At 38.1% G+C, this 7,396-nt stretch overlaps 1 non-coding gene across 1 annotated transcript; it reads left to right on the top strand.

Moving 5' to 3' along the window:
• Nucleotides 1–6,346: 6,346 nt before the first annotated feature.
• Nucleotides 6,347–6,450, top strand: LOC118547561 (small nucleolar RNA U13). Its single transcript, XR_004923161.2, has one exon. It is a non-coding gene; the product is annotated as a small nucleolar RNA U13 (small nucleolar RNA).
• Nucleotides 6,451–7,396: the final 946 nt, after the last annotated feature.

Genomic DNA, 7,396 nt, shown 5'->3' with positions numbered 1-7,396 from the left:
AATGACCCTAACACGGAGTTCATAATAAAATGGTCGAAATAATGATATACTTTAAACACCTTCTGAAAAAAAAATTTTAATGGAATTAACATGTACCTGCTTAGCTAAAACAACTGACTGAAGAGTCATGCTTGTTTTATCACATCTGTGTTTCCCAAATGATTTTCTGTACCAATAAAAACATGGTAAAGTGAAACTTAGAGGAGCCAGTGAAATAAGAAGCTAAGATATCCCCAAGTTGTTGGATTTGGGATCGATTCTATCAGTATCCCCCAGACTTTCAAATAATGACTTCCTTTTGTTCTATATAGTTTTGATCCACAAAATGATATTTTATTTTTTGTACTCTGATTATATACATACATACATACACACTTTGGTTATGTTATCAAGTGAAGAAAATGAAACTTATTTGGACTCTAATAACTATGCCAATCTCCAGGATAATCTAGTCTAGAGGGCTTCAAGCTGTTTCTAGGGACAGAGAATAATGCAGATGGCACTGATGGAGTCTGAGTAGTTAAGAAGTCAAATTGCCATGCTTTCTCAAATCAAACCAAACACATCCACTTTTATCTATTCTAGGTATTGGGATATACATGAGATTTCCTTTAAAAGATTAGACATTTTTCCAAAGAAGACATCCAAATGTCCAACAGACACATGAAAAAGTGCTCAACATCGCTTGGCATCAGGGAAATCTAAATCAAAACCTCAATGAGATACCACCTCACACCAGTCAGAATGGCTAAAATTAACAAGTCAGGAAACGGCAGATGTTGGCGGGCATGCGGAGAAAGGGGAACTCTCCTACACTGTTGGTGGGAATGCAAGTTGGTGCAGCCACGCTGGAAAACGGTATGGAGGTTCCTCAAAAAGTTGAAAATAGAGCTACCATACAACCCAGCAATTGCACTACCGGGTGTTTACTCCAAAGATACAAATGTAGTGATCCAAAGGGGTACATGCACCCTGATGTTTATAGCAGCAATGTCCACAATAGGCAAACTATGGAAAGAGTCAAGATGTCCATCAACAGATGAATGGATAAAGAAGATGTGGTATATATATACAATGGAATATTATGCAGCCATCAAAAGGAATGAAATCTTGCCATTTGCAACGACGTGGATGGAACTGGAGGGTATTATGCTGAGCGAAATAAGTCAATCAGAGAAAGACATGTATCATATGATCTCACCAATATGAGGAATTCTTAATCTCAGGAAACAAACTGAGGGTTGCTGGAGTGGGGGGGTGGGAGGGATGGGGTGGCTGGGTGATAGACATTGGGGAGGGTATGTGTTATGGTGAGCGCTGTGAATTGTGTAAGACTGTTGAATCGCAGACCTGTACCTCTGAAACAAATAATACATTATATGTTAAAAAAAAAAAAGAAGATAGTAGGAAGGGAAAAATGAAGGGGGGGAAATCGGAGGGGGAGGCGAACCATGAGGAACTATGGACTCTGAGAAACAAACTGAGGGTTCTAGAGGGGAGGGGGCTGGGGGGATGGGTTAGTCTGGTGATGGGTATTAAAGAGAGCACGTACTGAATGGAGCACTGGGTGTTATACGCAAACAATGAATCATGGAACGCTACATCAAAAACTAATGATGTAATGTATGGTGATTAACATAACATAAAATTTTAAAAAATGTAAAAAAAAGATTACTGTATAAAAACTTCTAAAGCTATTTATATACCAAATGTCAATAAAGTACAGTAATTAAACAGGAGGACAATAGAGTCAGTCTGCATTGAAAATCCTCAACCAGTACTTGCTAACTGCAGACACTTGAGTGAATTTGTACTAACTCTGGATCTCAATTCCTTGTAAAATGAGGTTAATAATTATTGCTCACAGCATAGATTTAAGGATTAAATTAAATGATACATGTAAAACCATGCTACACCAAGTTCACGGCTGCCTGTCCATGACCAGGCTACAATGAGATAAGGAGCTTATGCCAAAGTGTAAATCAACTATATCACTAAGAACATGGTTTCATTTGGCTAACTTCTTGTTTTTCACAGTACAACTTTCTCAAAGAAGGAAACAGTGTACTGAGTTTCATTCTAGCACAAGTCCTTATCTTATTGAAGACTGGCCTTTTAGGAAGCAAAGAATTGTATTCATTTGTTTTCCAGCATTATTGAGATATAATTGACATATTATATGGTGTAAGTTTAAGATGTATAATGAGATGATTTGATACTTATCTTACGCACTTCAAAATGATTACCACAGTAGGGGTGGTTAAAACCTCCATCACAGAACCACCATTTCATTTTTTGGTGAACTCATTTAAGATCTACTTTTGTAGCAACTTTCAAGAACATAATACAGTATTGTTAACTATAGTCACCATGTTGTACATTAGATCCCCAGAACTTAATAATCTTATAACTGGAAGTTTGTATCCTTTGATCAACATCTCCCTACTTGCTCCATCCCCCAACCCTGACAATGTCCATTCTACTCTCTGTTTCTTTGACTTCAGCTTTTTTAGATTCCACATATAAGTGAGATCATTTATTATTTGTCTTTCTCTAACTTATTTAGCATAATGCCCTAAAGGTCCATCCATGTTGTTGCAAATAGCAGGATTTCCTTTTCTCATGGCTGAATAATATCCCATTGTGTGTGTGTAAATATACACACACATACACACTCCTTCTTTATCATTTCATCATAGACAAATAGGCTGTTTCCATATCTTGGCTATTGTGAATAATGCTTAAATGGACATGAGGGTGCAGATATCTTTTTAAGGTCCTGATTTTATTTCCTTTGGATATAAACCAGAAGTGAGACTGCTGGGTCATATGGTAGTTCTATTTTTAATTTTTTGAGGAACTTCCATATTGTTTTTCTTTTTTTTTTTTTAAAGATTTTTTATTTATTTATTTGAGAGAGAGAGAATGAGAGATAGAGAGCACGAGAGGGAAGAGGGTCAGAGGGAGAAGCAGACTCCCTGCTGAGCAGGGAGCCTGATGTGGGACTCGATCCTGGGACTCCAGGATCATGACCTGAGCTGAAGGCAGTCGCCCAACCAACTGAGCCACCCAGGCGCCCCCATATTGTTTTTCTAGTGCCTGCACCAATTTACTAAATTCCCACCAACAATGCACAAGTGTTCCTTTTCCTTTATATCCTTTCCAGTACTTGTTATATTTTATATTTTTGATAATAGCCATCCTAGCAGATGTGAGGTGATAGCTCTTTGTGGTTTGGATTCGCACTTCCCTGATGATTAAATGATGTTGAGCACCTTTTCACATATCTGTTGACTATTTGTATTTCTTCTTAGAAAAAAATCTATTCAAGTGCTTTGCCTTTTTTCATTAGAATGTTTATTTTGACTATTGAGCTATATGAGTTCCTTATATATTTTGGATGGTAATCCCTTATTTGGTAGATGTTTTGGAAATATTTTCCTGCCATTCCAAAGGCCACTTTTACATTTTGTCAATTGTTTCTTTTGCTGTGCAGAATCTTTTAGTTTAATATAGTTCTACTTATTCATTTTGTTTTTTCTTGCTTGTGCTTTTGGCTCATATTCAAAAAATCATCGCAAAGACAGATGTCAAGGAGCTTTTCCTCTGTGTTTTCTTCTAGGAGTTTTACAGTTTCAGGTATTATATTTAAGTCTTTAATCCAATTTGAGTTAATTTTTGTGAGAGGTGTAAAATAGAGGTCCAATTTCACTATTGTGCAGGTGATTGTCCAGTTTTCCCAGCACTGTTTATTAAAGAAACTAACCTTTCCCCATTGAGTATCCTTGGCTCCCTTGTCAAATATTTGTTAACCATAATTTATTTTGGGGCTCTCAATTCTGTTCCATTGGAATATGTGTCTTTTTTATGCCACTAGCATACTGTTTTGATTACTATACATTTGTAATATAGTTTGAAATCAGAAATTGTGATGATGTCTCCAGCTTTTTTCTTTTGCAGGATTGCTTTGGTTACTTGAAGTCTTTTGTTTTTCCCTATGAATTAAAAAAAAAAAAACAAAACGAAACTCTACTTCGGAGAAAAACACCATTGGAATCAAATTGTAAGAAAAACTTTCTACTTCTGTGAAAAATGCCATTGAAATTTTATTAGGAATTGCAACTGAATCTATAGATGGACATTTTAACAATATCCATTCTTCTGATCCATGAACACAGGCTATCTTCCCATTTACTCGTGTCTTCTTTAATTTTTTTTCATCAAAGCGTTACTATCTATAAATCTTTCACTTTCTTGGTTAAATTTATTCCTAAGTATTTTATTGTTTTGGATGCTATTGTGAAAAGGATTGTTTTCTTTATTTTTTCCAGATATTTTGTTGTTAGTATATAAAAATAACAACTGATTTCTGCATGTTGATTCTATATCCTGCAACTTTACTGAATTCACTGATCAGTTTTAACTCTTTTTGGTGAACTCTTTATGATTTTCTATATGTAAGGTCATACCATCTGCAAACAGAGATAATTTTACTTCTTCCTTTCTGATTTGGACACCTTTTATTTCTTTTTCTTGTCTAATGCTTCAGCTAGGACTTCCAGTAAGAGTGGTGACAGTAGGCACCCATGTCTTTTTCCTGATCATAGCAGGAAAGTTTTCAGCCTTTCACCACTGAATATTATGTTAGTCGTGCACTTGTTCACATATGGCCCTTATTATGTTGAAGTTTATTCCTTCTATACCCAATTTGTTGAGAGTTTTTTCATGAAAGGATATTGAATTTTGTCAAATGCTTTAATTTGCATTTATTAAAGTTATATGATTTTATCTTACATTCTATTAATGTGATGTATCACATTTATTGATTTATGTATGTTAAACCATCCTAGTGTGTTTGACAGAGACAATTAATTACCATTCAGCTCACTACCATTCAGCTTGAGTTTCTTGATATGTCAGCTGGTAATGTTCTTGGGCAGGTAAAGCTTGCTATCAGGGTCTATTTTGGGGGTGAGGCCACTACTCAAACTCTAGTAAGGAGGTGCCACTGGCTTAGAACAGCTGGATAGGACTGCTGGCTTGGTTCCCTGCCCAAGTGAGACCATAGGATGGGCTCCATGGTTGCCTGGGTTCTCTGGTCAGGCTTCCTAAATGATAGGTCTAGGTACTATACTCAGATTTAGGTGGGGCTGTGAATTAGCTTCCTAGCTCTGACAGGGCAGGAAAACAGGCCCACAAGGCCAGCACAGCTCACTGATATGGGGACCTAAATCAGGCAAGACTGTACACTGAATTCCCTGGCAAAACAGGGCCACTGGTTTTGCTCTGCTGATGGGGAAAGCACCAGCTGTGCTCTCTGTTCAAGTGCCACTATAAGCAGGGTTGTTGGATGGGATATGCTGCTTCCTGTGTGTTCTGATGAGGTTCTCTGGTCATGCAGGCTAAAGGCTGTGTTCAGCAAAGTGCAGGGCTATGGATTAGTTTCCCTGTCTGGACAGTGGGAGAACAAGCTCCAAGGAGAGCAAGGTTCTTTGTTTGTGGTAATGACTCAAGCCAACCCAAGCCCCAAGTTCCCTGGCTTTGCTTTGTGGATAATCAGTTCTGCCTGCCAGACTCTCTGTTCAAGTGTTGCTAGGCTACAGGGCTTCCAAGTGTTCTGGATAGGCTTTCTGGTGGGTCAGGGCCAAGGAACTACACTCAGTAGTAGGTGTACTATGACTGAGCTCCTCTGCCTGGGTGCGGCGTGGTGGTGGGAGTCCTGGGGACCAGGTTCCAGGGCTTTCAAGGTTCTTTTCTTGAGGACCAGAATCAGGCACACTTGTGCTTCACCAAATTCCCTGGTCAAAATGTGCCACTATCTTGGCTCTGCGGGTGAGCAAAAAGACTGGTTGAGACTACTACTTGAGTGCTGCGGGTAGGAACCTGGGTGGCTCAGATTCAAGCGCTGGTTGTTTCAAGCCCCTCCCCCTTCTCTATCACAATCAAATTCCTAATGGTCAAGCCCCATGGATTTCCCCTTGATCCCATGAGGTGAGACCAGAGTAGGAACTCCCAAGAAGTGACCCACGATGATGGGGGAGCTAGATGTCCATTCCACAAGGTCTTTTTCCACTGCAGCAACTATCAGGGGAGATCTCTCAGTATGGTGCTGTGCCAGCCTGGGGGAGGGGCAATGTGTTTATTGAATAGCTGTTCTTCTTACCCTTCTAATTCAGTCTGTCTTGGTTTCTGTGGTACAGAGGTGTGCTTTGGCCTCACCAAAGGATTTTTCTCAGTGTTGCCTTGTCTATGAATAGTTATTAGTTGTTGTTCTTGTGAGGGGGGAGCAAAATTGGGAACAACCCATGTCACTGCAAGAATTTCTTATTTAAAATTCATCTTATCGATCCTTTTGTAGTTCATAAGTGTGATGATTGGATGTTCATGCTGCTGCATGACATGTGCCTCCCTCAAACCTTGTTACAACCTCGGCACATTACCCATCTGACATGAATGAATGAATGAATGAATAAATAAAATTCACCTTATTATGGCAGCCAAGTCTCAAAGCAATAAATTCCAATTTAGCTCTAAAATATATTGAAGACACAAAAGGTTTTGAAGAAAACATCGTATCACTATCAGAGGCTAAAAATGTCTGAAAACTTGGCCCCATAACCTGGGGGAAATTTCTTGTAATTCATTGTGATGAAGTTGGAATCTCTGATCCCATTATTTGGAGGCTGATGCTGTTCTCTTCTACCACTAAACTGCTAAGAATAACACTTTTGGAAGCGTTCTAAAATAGCCAACCCCAACATGCTTCATATTATTGTAATCTTTCATCACAGGCCAAAATAAAAGCTATTCCTGTTATCTGTCTGCTTCAAGACTTGTATGCCCATAATACATTGTGCTTTTTTTCAGTTTGATCTCCTTTGCACTTTCTCTGTACCTCCAAGGCTTTTTTTCAGAGCCCTTGGTTATTGAGATATGTCCCTAGATCATCACTCCCTTCACTGAATATGCCACCCACTTCACCCACACAAGTGAACTACTTCAAAATTCCAGCCATTCTTCACTAATCTTCTCATGGTGTACTACTTATGCTCCTCTACCTGGTTTATCTCAGAAAACAAAGTTTGTTTTTTTGAAGACCACCTTATGTGTGCATATAACATTATATCTTGTGATATTTCTGGTTTATTCAATTTTGGATACTGGCGTCTAATTGTTAGGTAACTCCTCATTTTAAACAGTTCACCTGTGCTTATAAATCAAAATAAGTGAATAGTATAGTAAGAAATTATGGAGCCAATATATTTTATATAAGAATACTTGTCAGATGTTCATGAAAATTCTAGATCTACCTATTCAACTGTCCAAATGAAATACAAGTTTTAATAATTAAATGAAATCCATGCAATTAACCTACTTATAAAATTATATAAAAAAT

Source organism: Halichoerus grypus, chromosome X (assembly GCF_964656455.1).
Source record: "Halichoerus grypus chromosome X, mHalGry1.hap1.1, whole genome shotgun sequence".
Lineage (NCBI taxonomy): Eukaryota > Metazoa > Chordata > Mammalia > Carnivora > Phocidae > Halichoerus > Halichoerus grypus.
The sequence above is the reverse complement of the archived record's forward strand: the minus strand, read 5'-3'. Positions and strand labels throughout refer to the sequence as shown.